The 17,301-nt window shown below is 42.1% G+C and overlaps 1 long non-coding RNA gene across 1 annotated transcript; it reads left to right on the top strand.

Annotated features, from left to right (window-relative positions):
- The first annotated feature begins 415 nt into the window (after nucleotides 1-415).
- On the top strand, nucleotides 416-16,886 carry LOC129695880 (uncharacterized). Its single transcript, XR_008723241.1, has 3 exons — nucleotides 416-687; nucleotides 4,951-5,136; nucleotides 15,496-16,886. It is a non-coding gene; the product is annotated as an uncharacterized LOC129695880 (long non-coding RNA).
- Nucleotides 16,887-17,301: the final 415 nt, after the last annotated feature.

A 17,301-nucleotide genomic window follows, 5' to 3' on the forward strand; every position in this document is an offset into this window, starting at 1 on the left:
TCTCTTTTATTTGTAAACCGCCTGCGATTCCTTATTTATCCCAGCTGTACCGCTTGCAGTGCACGGTGTCACTTTTGTTCTATTCAACACACACCTACAATATATTTTGTGAACATGTTTGGAGTCATGATCTCAACTTTTCCTTCCCATAACATTCTTCTCGTTTCTGCCTCTCCAGAGAAAGAGAATCAGGAAAGGGACGTCATTGCAGCATAATACAGGCGTGTAATCCGTGAGCGACTGTTTCCATGTCAAATTATGCTACAGAAACGCCATGCTGATTGTCCTGAACAATGCAACAATCCTTGTAGGTCTTGGTTAAGAGCTCCCCCCGTTTTCTAAACCAAAACCCTTAGCATAGAATTTAGTAAATAATGTGCAGTATTAAACCAGCTTAATGTGCAGTACCAAACCAGCTTTAATCGGCAGGAAGTTGCATTCAAATAGGTCGTTTAAAGTGCTAAACACCTGGAGGTTATGATCTAAGCATTATCAGTCAAAGCCACAGAAAGAAATGCACTGGAGTACATTTCAAGGTGTGTCGGAAAGGTGATGTACTAGGGAGGAGCTTCCAGACATAAGGCCCTGACAGCTGGAGGTTATACCAGTGACTGTGGAACAATTAAATGAAAACCAAAAAAAATGTCGATGCTAGTAATACTAGGTGGACTGAGGATCCAGTGGGAGGTAGGAACTGAAAGGAATCCACATTAGCCAGGAAATGGTATTAGGTAAACTGTTGGGACTGAAGGCAGATAAATCCCCAGGGCCTGATGGTCTGCATCCCAGAGAACAGGTAGGTGGCCCAAGAAATTGTGGATGCATTGGTGATCATTTTCCAATGTTCTCTCGACTCTGGATCAGCTCGTGGGTTGAAGGGTAGCCAATGTAACTCCGCTTTCTAAGAAAGGAGGGAGAGAGAAAACAAGGAATTACAGACCAGTTTGCCTTACAGTGGTAGTGGGGAAGATGCTGGAGTCGATTATTAAAGATGTTATAGCAGCGCATTTGGAAAGCAGTGACAGGGTCGGTCAAAGTCAGCATGGGGAAATCGTGCTTGACTAATCTTCTGGACTTTTTTGAGGATGTAACAAGTAGAATGGATAAGGGAGAGCCAGTGGATCTGGACTTTCAAAAAGCCTTTGACAAGGTCCCACACAAGAGATTAGTGTGCAAAATTAGAGCACATGGTGTAGGAGGTAGGGTATTGACATGGATAGAGAACTGGTTGACAGACAGGAATTAAAGAGTAGGAATTAAAGTGCCCCTTCCTCAATGTTCGGTGCTGGGACCCCAGACAAGGGAATTAAATGTGGCATCTCCAAGTTTGCGGATGACACAAAGCTGCGAGCTGCAAGAAGGATGCTATGAGGCTGCAGGGTGACTTGGATAGTTTGGGTGAGCGGGCAGATGTATGGCAGATGCAGTATAATATGGCTAAATGTGGAGTTATCCGCTTTGGTGGCAAGAATAGGGAGGCAGAATATTATCTGAATAGTGTCAAATTAGGAAAAGAGGAGGTGACCTGGTGTGCTTGTACATGAGTCACTGGAAGTAAGCATACAGGTACAGCAGGCAGTGAAGAAAGCTAATGGCATGTTGGCCTTCATTGCGAGAGAATTTGAGTTTAGAAGCAAGGAGGTCCTACTGCAGTTGTACAGGGCCTTTGTGATACCACACCTGGAGTATTGTATGCAATTTTAGTCTGCAAAATTGAGGAAGGACATTGCTATTGAGGGAGTGCATCGTAGGTTCACCAGGTTAATTCCCAGGATGGCGGGACTGACATATGATGAAAGAATGGGTCGACTGGGCTTGTCTTCACTGGAATTTAGAACGATGAGAGGAGATCTTAGAGAAACATATAAAATTCTTAAAGGATTGGACATGCTAGATGCAGGAAAAATGTTCCCGATGTTGGGGAGTACAGAACCAGGGGTTACAGTTCAAGAATAAGGGGTGGGCCATTTAGGACTGAGATGAGGAAAAACCTTTTCACCCAGACAATTGTAAATCTGTGGAATTCTCTGCCACAGAAGGCAATGATGGCCAATTCATTGGATGTTTACAAGAGGGAGTTAGATTTAGCTCTTAGCGCTAAAGGAATCAAGGGACATGGGGAAAAAGCAGGAACGGGGTACTGATTTTAGATGATCAGCCATGATCGTATTAAATAGCGGTGTTGGCTTGAAGGGCCGAATGGCCTACTCCCACACCATTATTTTCCTGTTTCTAAACATTTGAAACTAAAGCAGAGACAGCTGGAAACACTGTACACTGTGGGAGGTGAAATGCTTAATATTTAATGTCTGGGACCTACACTGATGGTCACTGAAGAAAGAGAGACATGTTACATAGAAACATAGAAAATAGGTGCAGGAGGAGACCATTCGGCCCTTCGAGCCAGCACCGCCATTCATTGTGATCATGGCTGATCGTTCCCTATCAATAACCCGTGCCTGCCTTCTCTCCATATCCCTTGATTCCACTAGCCCCTAGAGCTCTATCTAATTCTCTCCTAAATCCATCCAGTGACTTGGCCTCCACTACCCTCTGTGGCAGGGAATTCCATAAATTCGCAACTCTCTGGGTGAAAAAGTCTTAAATGACCTCCCCTTTATTCTAAGACTGTGGACCCTGGTTCCGGACTCGCCCAACATTGGGACCATTTTTCCTGCATCTAGCTTGTCCAGTCCTTTTATAATTTTTTTGCTAATGTTAATATAGGTAGCAAAGAAGGTTTGGGGGGATGGGGTGCTAGGGGAGCACAGGGCATTTCTCTGACAGGATGAAGAAATGTGGCAGTGAAGTGGCAAATTAAGATCACATTAAGTTACTTTTGGGCATGAAATGGTTGGGGCCAGAACTAGGAGAGTGCAGATTTGGATGATATGACGGCGGAGGTTACAGAGTGGTGTAGTGTAGAACGGAAGAGTACAAAAGATTAAGAATCTTAAAATGGAAACATTGCTGACACAGTTGAGTTTAAATCAGCAAATACAGAGGGGATGGCTAAATAGGATACTGCTGGTAAGAATAGTTACCAATGATTTGATTGACCTCGGTTTAGGATAAATTAGACATTTAACAGGATGTATTGAAATAGCTAAGGGTAGAAATAATAAATGTATTGATTCAAATTTAAAGAGCAGATGAGTGGAGTGAAGCATTTTAGTCTTAAAGATACTGCATGGAAACAGGCCCTTCGGTCCACCAATTCTACACTGACCATCATCTATTCACATGAGATTTTTTTATCTTATTTATATAGCACATTTTTTATCTTATTTATATTGCACATTTTTAGTCAACTGCTTCACATAATGCTTCACATAATTACATTTACACACAGGCAAAGGTGGGTGAAGTGTCTTGCCCCAAGGGGGGCACAACGACAGTATGCACCAAGCGGGATTCGAACCGGCTACCTTCCGGTCGCCAGCCGAACACTTAGACCATTGTGCCATCTGTCGTCCCACAAACATAGATCTCCCAAACATGGAGATCTATGTTTTCCCACTTTCTCATCACTCCTTACTCACTAGGATTAATTTTACAGAGACCAATTCCTACAAACCCCCAATTCTTTGGGATGCGGGAGGAGTTCAGTTTAGTTTATTGTCACGGGTACAGTGAAAAGCTTTTTGTTGCGTGCTAACCAGTCAGTAGAAAGGCAACACTTGATTACAATCAATCCATTTACATGAAAAGGGAATAACATTTAGTGCAAGGTAAAGCCAGCAAAGTCCAGTCAATGATGTTCCGAGGGACATCAAAGAGGTAGATAGTAGTTCGACACTACTCTCTGGTTGTGGTAGGGTGATTCAGTTGCCTGATAACAGTTGGGAAAAAACTGTTGCTGAATCTGGAGGTGTGCGTTTCACACTTCTATACCTTTTGCCTGATGGGAGAGGGGAGAAGAGGGAGTGGCTAGTGTGTGACTCGCCCCTGATTATGCTGCTGGCCTTGCCGAGGCAGCATGAGGTGTAAATGGAATCAATAGAAGGGAGTATGAAGGAATTGTAGATGCTGGTTTAAACTAACGATAGACAAAAATTGCTGGAGTAACTCAGCGGGACAGACAGCATCTCTATGAAGGAACTGCAGATGCTGGTTTAAACCAAAGATGGACGCAAATGAAGAGATGAAGAGATCTCTTATGAAGAGATGCTGCCTGTCCCACTGAGTTACTCCAGCATTTTGTGTCTATTAATAGAAGGGAGGTTGGTTTGTGTGATGGCCTGTGCTGCGTCCACAATTTGCTGCAATTTCTTACGGTCCTGGATGGAGCTGTTCCTAAACCAAGCTGTAATGCATCCTGATAAAATGCTTTCTATGGTGCATCTGTAGAAGTTGGTGAGAGTTGTAGGGGACATGCAAAACATCCTAAGCGTTCTAAGGAAGTAGAGGTGTAGGTGTGCCTTCTTGGTCGTTGCTTCAATATGGGTGGTCCAGGAGAAGTTGATGGTGATATCGACTCAGAGGAATTTGAAGTTTTCAACTATCTCTACTTCGGCAAATTGGGGTATGTGTTCCTGAAGTAGATCATTGTCTTGCTGACGTTGAGAGAAAGGTTGTTGTCTTGGCACCAGGACACCTGTACCCCATCTCATTATTTAATATGCAGCCCATAATGGTGGTGCTGTCTGCAAATTTGAAAATTGATTTAGATTTGTACATGTCTGTGCAGTTATGGGTGGACAACGAATAAAGAAGGGGGCTAGAACTCATCATTGGGGAGCATCAGAATTGAGGATTATGGTGGAGGATGATTTGTCCTCTATCCTCGCTGATTGGGGTCTGTTGGTCAGGAAGTCGAGGATCCAATTGCAGAGATGAGTGCTGACAAGCCCTGCGAGTTTGGTGATAAACTTGGATGTTATAATGGTTTTAAAGGAAGAGCTTGTAGTCAATGAATAGGAGTCTGAAGTAGGTGTCTCTCTTCTCCAGGTGTTCTAGGAAACAAGAATACCTGGAGGTAACCCACGCAGTCACGGGGAGAATGTGCAAACTTCTCACAGACAGCACCCGAGATCAGAATCAAACCTGGGTCTCTGGTGCTGTGAGGCAGCAGCTCCACCAACTGCACCACTGTGCTGCCCCAATGTTATGATGATGTTACAGAAGCACATACAGGTAATGTTCTTGCCAACTTGGATATAGGATCAAATATGACACCAAATGTGCAAAGTTTGTTTGGTCTCAGCAAGTTGCCAGATATAAGGATTGAGTCAATGGCTGGGAAATGAAATTTGTGGTGGAGATGTTAGACAATTGCTTTTATTTTCCCAATGAACAGAAAAATCTGCTCATCCCGAATTGCACATTCTTGGGCAAGTAATCTGAAAAGTTGTAAATGTTGGTAGTAGTGAGCTGGAGCTGTGCATTGTTTGCATTCATATGGAAGCCAGCAGTACTTTAGAATGGTTTACAGGAGAGATCAGCGATAGAAATTGAGAGATCCCAAAATATAAGCTTACAGGAAAGCGAAGATAAACTATTTCAGGTACTTCAGTAGCTTCAACTAGACAGAACTGAATGGAGAGTTGAGGCAGGAGAGATTTCTACCCAGCGGAAAAATAGTGGAGAGGTCTATGGGGAGAATGGTTTGGTCCACCACATCCGATGAATTGTGAAAGGATAGTTTGTCCTTTGCATAGTTACATAAGATACCAATTGTAACATTAGTAAGAACTATACAGCAACAATGTCAAAAACATGATGTTCTGAGAAAGATGTCCAGAACTTTGCTGTATTAACATTTTCCATTTTGCTCTGTAATATGCTCAAGGACACAAGAGAGGAAAAGGAGGATGATACTGGGTGCATGTTTGCAAGGATGATGGGTTAATGATCAGTTTCTATGAAGGGAGAAACAATGGCATATCATTCAGAAAAGAATGAAACTAGAGGATAGTTTCCTCTAGGAATTTAGTAGGATGAGATGGGATCTTTTAGAAACATATAAAATTCTTAAGGGATTGGACAGGCTAGATGCAGGAAAAAAGTTGGGGGAGTCCAGAACCATTCCCAATGTTGGGGGAAATCCAGAACCAGGGGTCACAGTGTAAGAATAAGGGCCATTTAGGACTGAGATGAGGAAAAACTTTTCACCCAGAGAGTTGTGAATCTGTGAAATATGGGGAGAAGGCAGGAATGGGGTACTGATTTTGGATGATCAGCCATGACCATATTGAATGGCGGTGCTGGCCCAAAGGATCGAATGGCCTACACCTGCACCTATTTTCTATGTTCTATGTTTCTATGACAGGGAATTGTTAACAATATCACCTTATATGAGAGCCAGCATGGGAAGCTGAGTGGTCAGCAGCTTAGTGGAAATAGTGAACAGTGTCAAATAAATCAGAATTGTGTTAAATTAACTGAGGTGAGAATGGTGGGTTGGGGAGTGGGGGGAATGAAATAAGAGAGAACCTGGAGCTAAGAATGTAAGAATAGAAGAAATTGGAGCAGAAGTATACCTGGTAGGGCATGTAACCCTGTGTACCTCCTTCATCATTCATCAAGGTCATGGCTGATTTTCCATCTTAGAGCCATTTTTCAACACAATTCCCATATCACGCCCCAAAATCTATGTTTTAGACCAGTGGTTCCCAACGTGGGGCGCACGCCCCACAGGGGGGCAATTTGATTTTTAAGGGGGGCAATTGAGCGTGACTGAAGAGGTCTGGGTCCAAAACTTACACAATTTAGGCGTTTTTTTCATGGATTTTACATCAGGTAAACATTTATCATCAAATTTTGAAAATCAGATGTTATTTTGAGTAAATAAGCCAAACTTCAGTTTGGTAAACAAAAGGTCTTACATTGTGGTCCAGCACTTATTACATGGTGCACTGCGCCAACAACGCTCTTCATGAAGACCAAGTCGCACGAAGACGCGCGAGGTCATGGGGCAGAACACCCCCATCCATTTATTGAATTGGATTTAGAAATGCGATTCAAAGAGCTTTTGCTAAGTTACCCTTATAATATCTATTTCCTCCGTTTTCTCTCAAGGGAAAGCAATGGGGGGTCATCAGGATTTTAGAGGTGATTAGGTGGAGCATGGCCAAAAAAAGGTTGGGAACCACTGTTTTAGATTAATATGATTATTGAGATCTCTCTGCAACCTGGGATAGAGAATACACGATTTCTTAGAAAAGAAGGCCAAAACTGTACACAATACTCTAGGTGTAGTCTTATCATGGTTTTATACTATTGCAATATTTCCTTAATTTAGTCATCAAATCTTTGAAAATAAAGGATAACATAACATTTGCCCTCCTAATCAGAAGCTGAACTCCTAATTTTGGCCTACGAAGGTGCACAAGCACATATTTATCCCTTTGAATATCAATATTATACAATTTCTCAATCTTTAGAAAACGCTTTGCTTTTCTCTTTTGGGTCCCAGAGTGGATGGTGTGTCACATTTTTCCACATTATAGTCAGGTAGTGATTTTAAAGAAAGCAGAAAAGCAGCAAAACAAATAATGAAATGGTGTGAATCCAAGGTATTTTGTAGAGTAACCTTTGTCTTCATTGAATAATAAGTGGTTTTGGCAGAAAAGGCCCAGGCTTGTTTATTGGAAATACAAGAAACTGCAGATGTTGATACCTTGAGGGAAATAAAAACTGCTGGAGAAACTCAGCAGATTAGCAGCACCTGTGGAAGTAAATCAGTCTGCAGTAGTGTCCCAACCAAACTGCCATCTGTCAATTTCTCTCCACAAGTGCATCCTAACCCATTGAGTATTTTGCTAATATTTATATATTCATGGAATGCGAATGGCACTTATGGTGCCAGACTGGCTGTTTTCTCTCTCCCTACAGTAAAATATTGATATCCCACTATCCCTTGTTTGAAAATCTGAATGTCTCAGCCTCGCTCTCTGGGTGCTGTTTCTGCTCTCCCTTTAACCTCACTGGGGCCTATTTTTAACAATCTACACTAGTTTAGGCCCTGTTTGCCTTGCTGTTTAAATGAGGGTATCAGATTACCAGAGATTTCCTGTAGTCCCTGAACGGCATAGACTAGTCAAGAGTTAACTGCGTTGCTGGGTCTAGTGTTGTATGTCGGCCAGGTAAGGAAGGCAGGTTTCCTTCTCTTGAAAACATTAATGATTAAATGTTTCTTTACAGAAATGCAATAATCGCATGGCTTTAATAACTAACACCAATTTTTTTTCATGCAACTTTATTTAATTGAACGTAAAGTCCAGCTGCCATGGTGGAATTAGAACTCAATTAACACAGTCCTCTGGAAATTAGTCCTGCAGCTTACCCTTTATGTTACCACAGACTTGTCCATTCAAGTCAGCATTTCTCAGCTTGAAGCAAAAGGAGATGGGAGCTGTATATGTTGCACTCTGTCTCCTTTCTCTTTTTTCACCACCTGTTCTAGTTGTGACTACAGACGTTTGATTTGATTGTACCCATGTAAGTTATGATTTGTCTGCATAGCATGGATACATAGTTTTTCCACTGTTTCATGGTACACATGACAATATTAATGAACCAATGTCAAACCTTTAGCTGGCTGATGAACGGTAATGATTTTAATGCTGGCTGGAGCATCAAAAGGGGTTAGTGAATTATTCAGCAGATCATTAACTGAATAAATATTATGGATAATGAAAGGCTAACAATTACAGAGTATGAGGTTTGGAAGTGCGATCGTAAGGTAATTAGGCGATAGATTTATCCATGGACAAAGATGCACGAATTTCAAAAATCATGTGCACAAAAATAGGTTTAATTTTCATTTCTTCGAGTAGATGTAACTACTGAAATATGGAGACAAGATTTTCCTCAGTGCAAGTATATTGGCCCTTGTCTTTTTGTGAGAAATGATGAACTGTATGAAGGTTCCTGCTCATGGTGGAAAATGTAACAAATGACTACATTTAACGCAATTCTGGGATCTTCTAGCCTTGCCATCTCAGACCTCTGGAAGTCCAATCCTGCATCTGCATCAATCATATTATAGGTGTTTTATCAAAGTGGTAACTTGCCATTTTTATATCCTCATACAGACATAGAGCATGTGGAAAATGAATGACTTCATTGTTATTCTTTCCTTACACCTAGACTGCAATTAGTAACAGGTCACACAAAAAATACAGGGTTAGTTCCCAGGAATATATTAATATCTAGCATATGTTAAAACACTTAATTTTCTTTTTTGCACAAGCGTTATTGGTCAACATCCATTTTTTTCTTTTTGGACAGTTGAAAGTTTAGGGTATTCTATAAATATAATTGGTTTTGTTATCTCCAGTGGACAGTGGTTTTAGTAGTGGTTTTCTTTCAGGTCAAAATAGTTCCATGTTGAAGATAAATTAATAAAATGTTGGATTCGAAAGGCATCGTTACTGTTCCAAAACATGCAATGGAAACTTTTTTTTAAAACATTCCAGTACTGTTGAGTATAAACAAACATTTTGGTGACACAATTTTATCAAAGGCACCTGTAAAAGAAGAGTGATGTGTGAGAAACCACACATGAGAAGAATTACAAAATGCAGATTTGTCACACTAAGAAAAAGATCCCATAAATATGAAAGAAAAATTATTATTGTGAATACAGCTGTCACAAACCATTCTTTCTATGCTGTCACAAACCATTCTTTCAATTTGTGTTTTTAATGTATTATTATGGTTAATCTTACATATTTGGCTATTGTATCCGATTAACAAAGTAACTTCAAGTCCAAACTGTTCTCTCTACGATTGGAAGTACATTAAGTCACAAAAGTAGATAACAATTTCATGGCTCTTTTATACATTTTTTGTGCTTATTCACATTTTTGTGTTTGTTTAATCTCCAAGGTAAATGTTATTCAGTTCCGGCTTTGAAGTGGTTTATAAAATATAATTGTGTAATTATACCTTAGAAATGACTGCCTTAGTCATTGGCTTGTGAATAATCCAAAAGACCTTCAAACAAAAACTAGAAAAAATTGGACAGCATTCGATTTATAGAAGGGTAAAAAACTGTTGAAAGTAAAACAATTTAAACTTAAGATGCAAACATCTTAGAAAATATTTTGGACTGCATTCAGGTGAAAATGCGTATTACTCCTCCCCTCCAGTTCCCTCTCAGTCAGTGCCCCAAATGGAACAGGATGCTTCTACTAAGGTGCAGTGTGTGGGTGCAGATTACCTGTAAAAATCTGATGGTCTTGACAATCTCAAGCAAAGGTTTTTATTTTAATTAAAGATATTTTTTATACGGTGGTGTCACTCATATAGTACAGATTAGCACCAATTTGTTTGTAATGAGGGCCTGCAAATGAGATTACGAGATTTGATATGACAATCTTTTTTCTGTTGATGATTGAGGTTAAATATAGTCCGAAGATAAATACTGGCCAGGATACCATGAAACTCCTTGGCTATTTGATGTCAACTGAGAGGACTACTGAAGACTTGGTTTATCATCGCAACCAGGATAACATTTCATAAAGTCTAATACTCTCTCAGTACTGCACTGATGTGCCAATCTGGATTGGGTGTTGCATATAGAATCATAGGGTGATATAGCATGGAGATAGGCCCTTCAGCACAACTTGCCAACATATCCCAGCCACACTAGTCCCACCTGCTTGTGTTTGGTCCATATCCGTCCATTCTTGTCCTATCCATGTACCTGTCTAACTGGTTCTTAAACATTGGGATAGTCCCAGCCTCAACTATCTCCTCTGGCAGCCAGTTTCATACACCCACCACCCTTTGTGTGCAAAAGTTGCCCCTCAGATTCCTATTAAATCTTTTAACCTTCACCCTATGTCCTCTGGAATATGACTCATATGTGATATGACCCCCTAGATTTCTAACTCAGAATCAAATATACTACTTCAGTCCATAAGCTGTTGGAGTTGGTGCTGAGGAGGTTCACTCGGGATGAACTGTTTCAATTATCAGGAAAATCTAGACACACTGGGTCAAGTCAATTCGAGTTTATTGTCATATGCACAAGTATGATGATGTACAGGTACAATGAAAATCTTCCTTGCAGCAGCATCACAGGTACATAGACTCACATAAGAATCATAAATAATATATACTGTAGATTATACATGGTAGTGAAAAGAAAAAAAATACTGCAAAAACAAGACCTTCATAAAATCCATGGTAGTACAAGAGATGCTATGTAGTGTTCCTTGTTTGAGTTTTCTCTAGACTACAGGAGATTGAGAGAGACATAATTGAGGATATAACATTAGAAGAGACATAATTGATGATATAGCATGTGGATAGCATGGTATCATTTAAAAATAAATTGGATAGGCATATGGATGAGAAGGGAATGGAGGGTTATGGTATGAGTGCAGGCAGGTGGGACTAAGGGGAAAAAACATTTGTTCGGCATGGACTTGTAGGGCCGAGATGGCCTGTATCCGTGCTGTAATTGTTATATGGTTATATGGTTATGTGGATAGCAAAGTCCTGCAGGAATCTTTTCCCCGCATCAAAGGTGAATAAAACTGAAGAACATAAAATTAGAGCAAGACAAAGAGATTTAGAGGGCATGTTGTGTTAAAATATAGCATATAATATCTGGGAAATTAAAAAAGATATAGCTGCTGGTATTACACATCTGATATAAAAGGGGAAACGCTGGAAACACAGATCAGCAACATCTCTGGAAAGAGCAACATTTTGGGTCTGATGCCCATCGTCAGTTTTGGCTCTCTGAATCAAGATCACAGACCCAATACATAGCCTTCTCTTCTTTCATCAAATGCTGCCGAATCTGCTGACATTTTTTTCAGCATTTTCTGTTTTTATTTAATATTCTGTAAAATAGGAATAATATATAACAAAACAAAATCATAAGATAATTAAGAATAAGAAAATACATTTTTGCCAATCCATTGTAACAAATCCTCACCCACCTTCACATTCTTTCATTTCAGAAATTCTACCATGGGTTTGTTTCTTTTAATCGAGTCATTGTTCGCTGTATCATTAAAACAGCACAGGAGAATAGCGAATAAGGTGGCAAAAAATCGTAGCGCTATCGTGTACCGCTTTTGCGGAAATGTAAAAACAACGCAAACCGGAAGAGGACAAGATGAGAGTTTTAGTTAAGTATAGATAACATTGAAACTTGTAGATCATTCTCCCATTTGAACCTGTTCCAGTTAGGCTGATAATCTATTTCAATGCATAATGTGGAACTAGGCCCTTTGGCCAACCAAGTTCGTCTCAACCATCAAGCTCCAATTCTACATTAAAGCCACACTAATCCATTTTATTCTCCCTATGTATCATTACTCCTTCCAGATTCTACCAATCACTTAGACTCCAGGAGCAATATTAAAAGACATTCTTGCCATAGAGGGAGTACAGAGAAGGTTCACCAGAGTGATTCCTGGGATGGCAGGACTTTCATATGAAGAAAGACTGGATAGACTCGGCTTGTACTCGCTAGGATTTAGAAGATTGAGGGGGGATCTTATAGAAACTTAGAAAATTCTTAAGGGGTTGGACGGGCTAGATGCAGGAAGATTGTTCCCGATGTTGGGGAAGTCCAGAACAAGGGGTCAGAGTTTAAGGATAAGGGGGAAATCTTTTAGGACCGAGATGAGAAAAAAAAAATTCACACAGAGAGTGGTGAATCTGTGGAATTCTCTGCCACAGAAGGTAGTTGAGGCCAGTTCAAAGGCTATATTTAAGAGGGAGTTAGATGTGGCCCTTGTGGCTAAAGGGATCAGGGGGTATGGAGAGAAGGCAGGTACAGGATACTGAGTTGGATGATCAGCAATGATCATATTGAATGGCAGTGCAGGCTGGAAGGGCCGAATGGCCTACTCCTGCACCTATTTTCTATGTTTCTATTTACTGTGGCCAAGTAACATTTTTGGGAATGAGGGAGTAAACTGGATCACCTGGAAGAAATCCACACGATCAAAGGGAGAATGTCAGGATTGAACCTGATTTCAAAGCATCTAGATCTGTTAGGTTAAAGTTCCAATAATTCTCCCCACCGTGTTGCCCCACCTTTTAAATTACTCCCTTAACCTTATTGTATTACAGCTAGTGATGGAATTCCATTAAAGGTTTCACCTCCCTTGTTCTGATAAAAACCAGATCAGACACTGAAATATTCAGCAGGGCTGGCTCTACCTGTGGAACTAGAAACAAAAGCCTTTCATCAGAACTGGTAAAGTGAGAGAAGGAGTTACATTTTATATTGCAGATATTTGGGAAGGAAGAAAAAGTGAATCATTCTGATGGGGTGGCATTAGAAGTTTTGTGGAGATATGATGTGCACAAGCCATCTCATGAGGTGGGAAGAAGTTTAGGCTTTTTAGACTAGAGATACATCGTGGGAACAGGCCCTTCTGCCCACTGAGTCCGCACCTACCAGCGATCACTCTATACACTAGCACTATCCTACATACTGGGGACAATTTACAATTTTACTGAAGCCAATTAATCTACCAACATGTATGTCTTTGGAGTGTGGAAGGAAACCAGAGCACCCGGTGAAAAGCCACGCGGCCATAGGGAGAACATGCAAACGCTTTACAGACAGCACCCGTGGTCAGGATCGAACCATGCATGCGTCTCTGGCGCTGTAAGGCAGTAACTATATTTCCGCACCACTGTGCTGCCCCCAGTTGTGGAACAAAATGGAAGAAAATAAAAATTGGGTATAGGAAAATAGGGTTGAGGAAGGGGAGTGCAGGAGATGGATGTGCAGTTGGAGATGGGAAGTAAATATTGGCTCCTTGCTTAGACAATTACAAAGGGATTTTATAATGAAACTCGGACCCATTGGGTCCCAGTCACACGGGAGGACTCGTCTCCCAACGCAACCCATTCCCCAACACAATATTCCACCACTCACCCGTTCCCCCAACGCAACCCGTTCCCCCAATGCATTATTCCACCACTCACCCATAGCCCCTAACCGCGCAGATGCAGCTGAGGAGTTCCCGTTGTGACGGCCCTGATCCCCCCTCTTCCCCTCAACCCCACACTCCGCCTCTTGCCCTCCCCCCCCCACACACACTCACTCCATCCCCCCCCCCCCCCCCCATCCACTCTTAGTGGTTTTCTGGCGGCGTAGCCATTGGGTATTCATTGAAACGTAGAATACGGGCGCAGGCGCAGCTGATGTGTGTGGGGAAGGGAGGGTTTGTGTGTGGGGGAGGGGGGGGTGTGGGGGGGGGAGGGGTTTGTGGGGGGGGGGTGGTGTGTGGGGGAGGGGGGTGTGTGGGCGTGAAGTGTGTGGTGTTGGGGGGATGGTGTGTGGGGGAGGTGAGGGTGTGTGGTGGGAGGGGTTGGTGCGTGTGTGGGGGAGGGGGGTGTGGGGGAGAGGGGGAAGGGGGGTGTGGGGGGAAGGGGGGGTGTGGGGTGCAGGGGAGGAGTGTGTGTGTTGGGGGGGGTGTGGGGGGGGGGGGGGGTGTGGGGGAGAGAGGGGTGGCAGGGGAGGAGTGTGTGTGTGGGGGGTGTGGTTGGGGGGGGTGTGGGGAGGGGCTGTGGGGGGGGGGGTGGGGGGGTGGGGGGGGGGGGGGGGGGGGGGGGGGGTGTGTGTGGGTGGGTGGGAGAGGGGGTGTGTGTGGGGGAGGAGTGGGGGTGGGGCGGGGGAGTTGTGGGGCGGGGGGAGAGAGCTCGGTGAAAATACGGGGGTTGTGGGGGGTATCACGGGGAGGAGGGGGCAGGAGCCAGCGAGGGGGACCAGAGGGAAGAGGCTGGAGCGGACTCACAGCAGTCGCTGGTCACTGGTCGCTGGTCGCTGGACTGCCGGTTGCTAGTGGTACTCCTCCGCCGAGATCAGATTCTCCGCTTTCCGTTTGGCGACATTTCCTGGGCCGGGCCGGGCCGTTTCCAGTCCCTCCGAACATTCCGTCCGGTTGGAAACCTCCGCCGGCCATCCTCCGCTCCAGTAAAGACGCGATGGCGCAGGAAGGGGCGGGCCGTCCCACGGAGTAACAGGGGAAAAGACTCCGCTGAAAGACTGCGCTGAACGGCAGGAGAGGAGATCGATCTGCGCAGCTGCGGTTTTTAAGATTTTTAAACCTTGCTAAAGTTTATATTAGACCACCGATTGGAACGAAACCTGGTGCAATTGCAGCGCGGGAGATCGGTGAGTAAACTGGCGTAATTTTTTTGCGCAAATGTTTGAGCAACCAGAAGATAACAAGATCAGAGCTTTAGTTATGTATAGATTGTGGGAATTTTTAATTATTTTCACTTGATTTGTTATGTTAAATAAATTGTCTGTTGGGTTCTAAATTGATTAATAATAGATTAATAAATAGTTCAATTATTCAATAAAATGCATCTTCTCATGCTTAGCAGAGGGAGGTAAAGGCATGGGATTGAATGTGGGATATTATAATAAATTGCTGTTCTACTCAATATAGTATAGGTTACCTAAGTCAAGGAACTTGAATAAAGGACAATTACAAATGAATAAAATGTAAAATGGTGTTTGCGGAATCTATCTTGTAACAAACATATCATCATCACAAGGTTCTAAATGCATGGCATTATCTATCACAAAAAAAACAAACTACTGGAGGAGCTCAGCAGATGGAGCAGCATCTTTAAGAGACATGGTGGAACGGAGGAATGGTCAACATTTTGGGTCGACACCCTGCATCTCTTAAGACTAAGAGCTGGATGCATGAAATTATCTTCTCGATGCGATAATGGTGGAGAGAGTCAACAGCTTTAATTTCCCAGCCATGCATACCTTGTACTTGGGTATGATTGTGTTTGTGTACAGTGAGGTTTTACTGGATGTATGCAACAACAAAAAAAGAATTTCACTGTATCGAGGTATATGTGACAATAATGTCCCATTAAACCCCAGAAAAAAAAAATTCAAAGGATTGCAAAATGCTTATATTTCTTCTTGTTCATCTATCCATTTGCTAAGGTCATGGATTCTTACACTGGCAGGTCAAATGATATTTGTTCATTGAGTGAATGATTACCAGGATCATGTCTTGTGTAATGCTCCCAATGCTCATTTGAATGAGGATTGCAATGCATTGAGGGATACGTTACTTGCAGTATAATTGTAACATTGTAATATCATTTATTTAGGATTTAAATTTTCAAAAGAAACTAAGTAAAAACTGGCAACAGTTCAAATGATAACTTGCATCAGAACTGCCCAGGGCCAAAATCCACCAGACAGCACAGTACAGCAACAACTCCCTTTTTCTACACCTGAGGAAATAGAAAACTTGATTCATACAATATCAACATATTTTCTCTCTAACGTCAGGAGTTAGTTCATTTGCTTGCTTAAGATGAGGTGAAAATGAGGTGCTCGATTTAAAATGCAGCATTATGTCACTGCTAGATTTTATTTTAAATCTGGCTTTACAATATCAATGTTTCAATTCCCAAGGTTAGCTTACTTATCAATAAGATCATGCATTAACTCAATGCTTTAAAATGATCACATTTCTCCAAGACAATTCCTAACGACATTTTCCAGCAGAACATTTTAGGTCACTTAACCCAAACAGAGATAGACAGATTCTTCCCATGGCTATCTGGACTACAATTCTTCCCACCCTGCTTCCTGTAAGGACTCCATCCCCTACTCCCAATTCCTCCGCCTACGCCGCATCTGCTCCCAGGATGAGGCGTTCCACACCAGGGCATCTGAAATGTCCTCATTGTTCAGGGAACGGGGGTTCCCCTCCTCCACCACAGATGAGGCTCGCACAAGGGTCTCTTCCATACCCCGCAACACTGCTCTGTCTCCCCATCCCCAGTACAGTGAGGTACAGGTTCAGTGAAAATCTTGCAGCAGTATCAGAGGCACATAGCTCAGACAACACACAAAAAATAAAATATACTTGAATTATATGTAAATTCTGCCAGTGTGAAAATAAACAAGTGTGCAAATCAAGATATTATTGCAAAACGTAATCAGAAAAGAAAGCAAGTTAGTGTAAGGTGTTCCTTTGCTGAGGTGGGATTAGGGTTGTATGCATTTGTTCAAGACCCTAATAGTAATAAGGAAACTTTTTGGGTATTTTCAGAATAATGCACTCAAATTAATTGCTGACGGTGTAGTTGTGTAGATGTTCAATTAACGCATTTTTTAACATTACTTACAGCTTTTTAAATGTGTGGCCCCTGTGTAAAATGTGAGGGGCCTGTATTTCTGACATACCAAATCTCTTTAAACGTCTAAGAAAACAGAGGTGCGGCACACCTTCATCATAATTACCTCTACTGTATGTACTGAGCTCAGAACAGCACATTCAAGATGTCAACGCCCAGGAATTTGAGTTGAATTGAATTGAATACTTT

This window comes from Leucoraja erinacea, chromosome 3 (assembly GCF_028641065.1).
Source record: "Leucoraja erinacea ecotype New England chromosome 3, Leri_hhj_1, whole genome shotgun sequence".
In the NCBI taxonomy this organism is placed as follows: Eukaryota; Metazoa; Chordata; class Chondrichthyes; order Rajiformes; family Rajidae; genus Leucoraja; species Leucoraja erinaceus.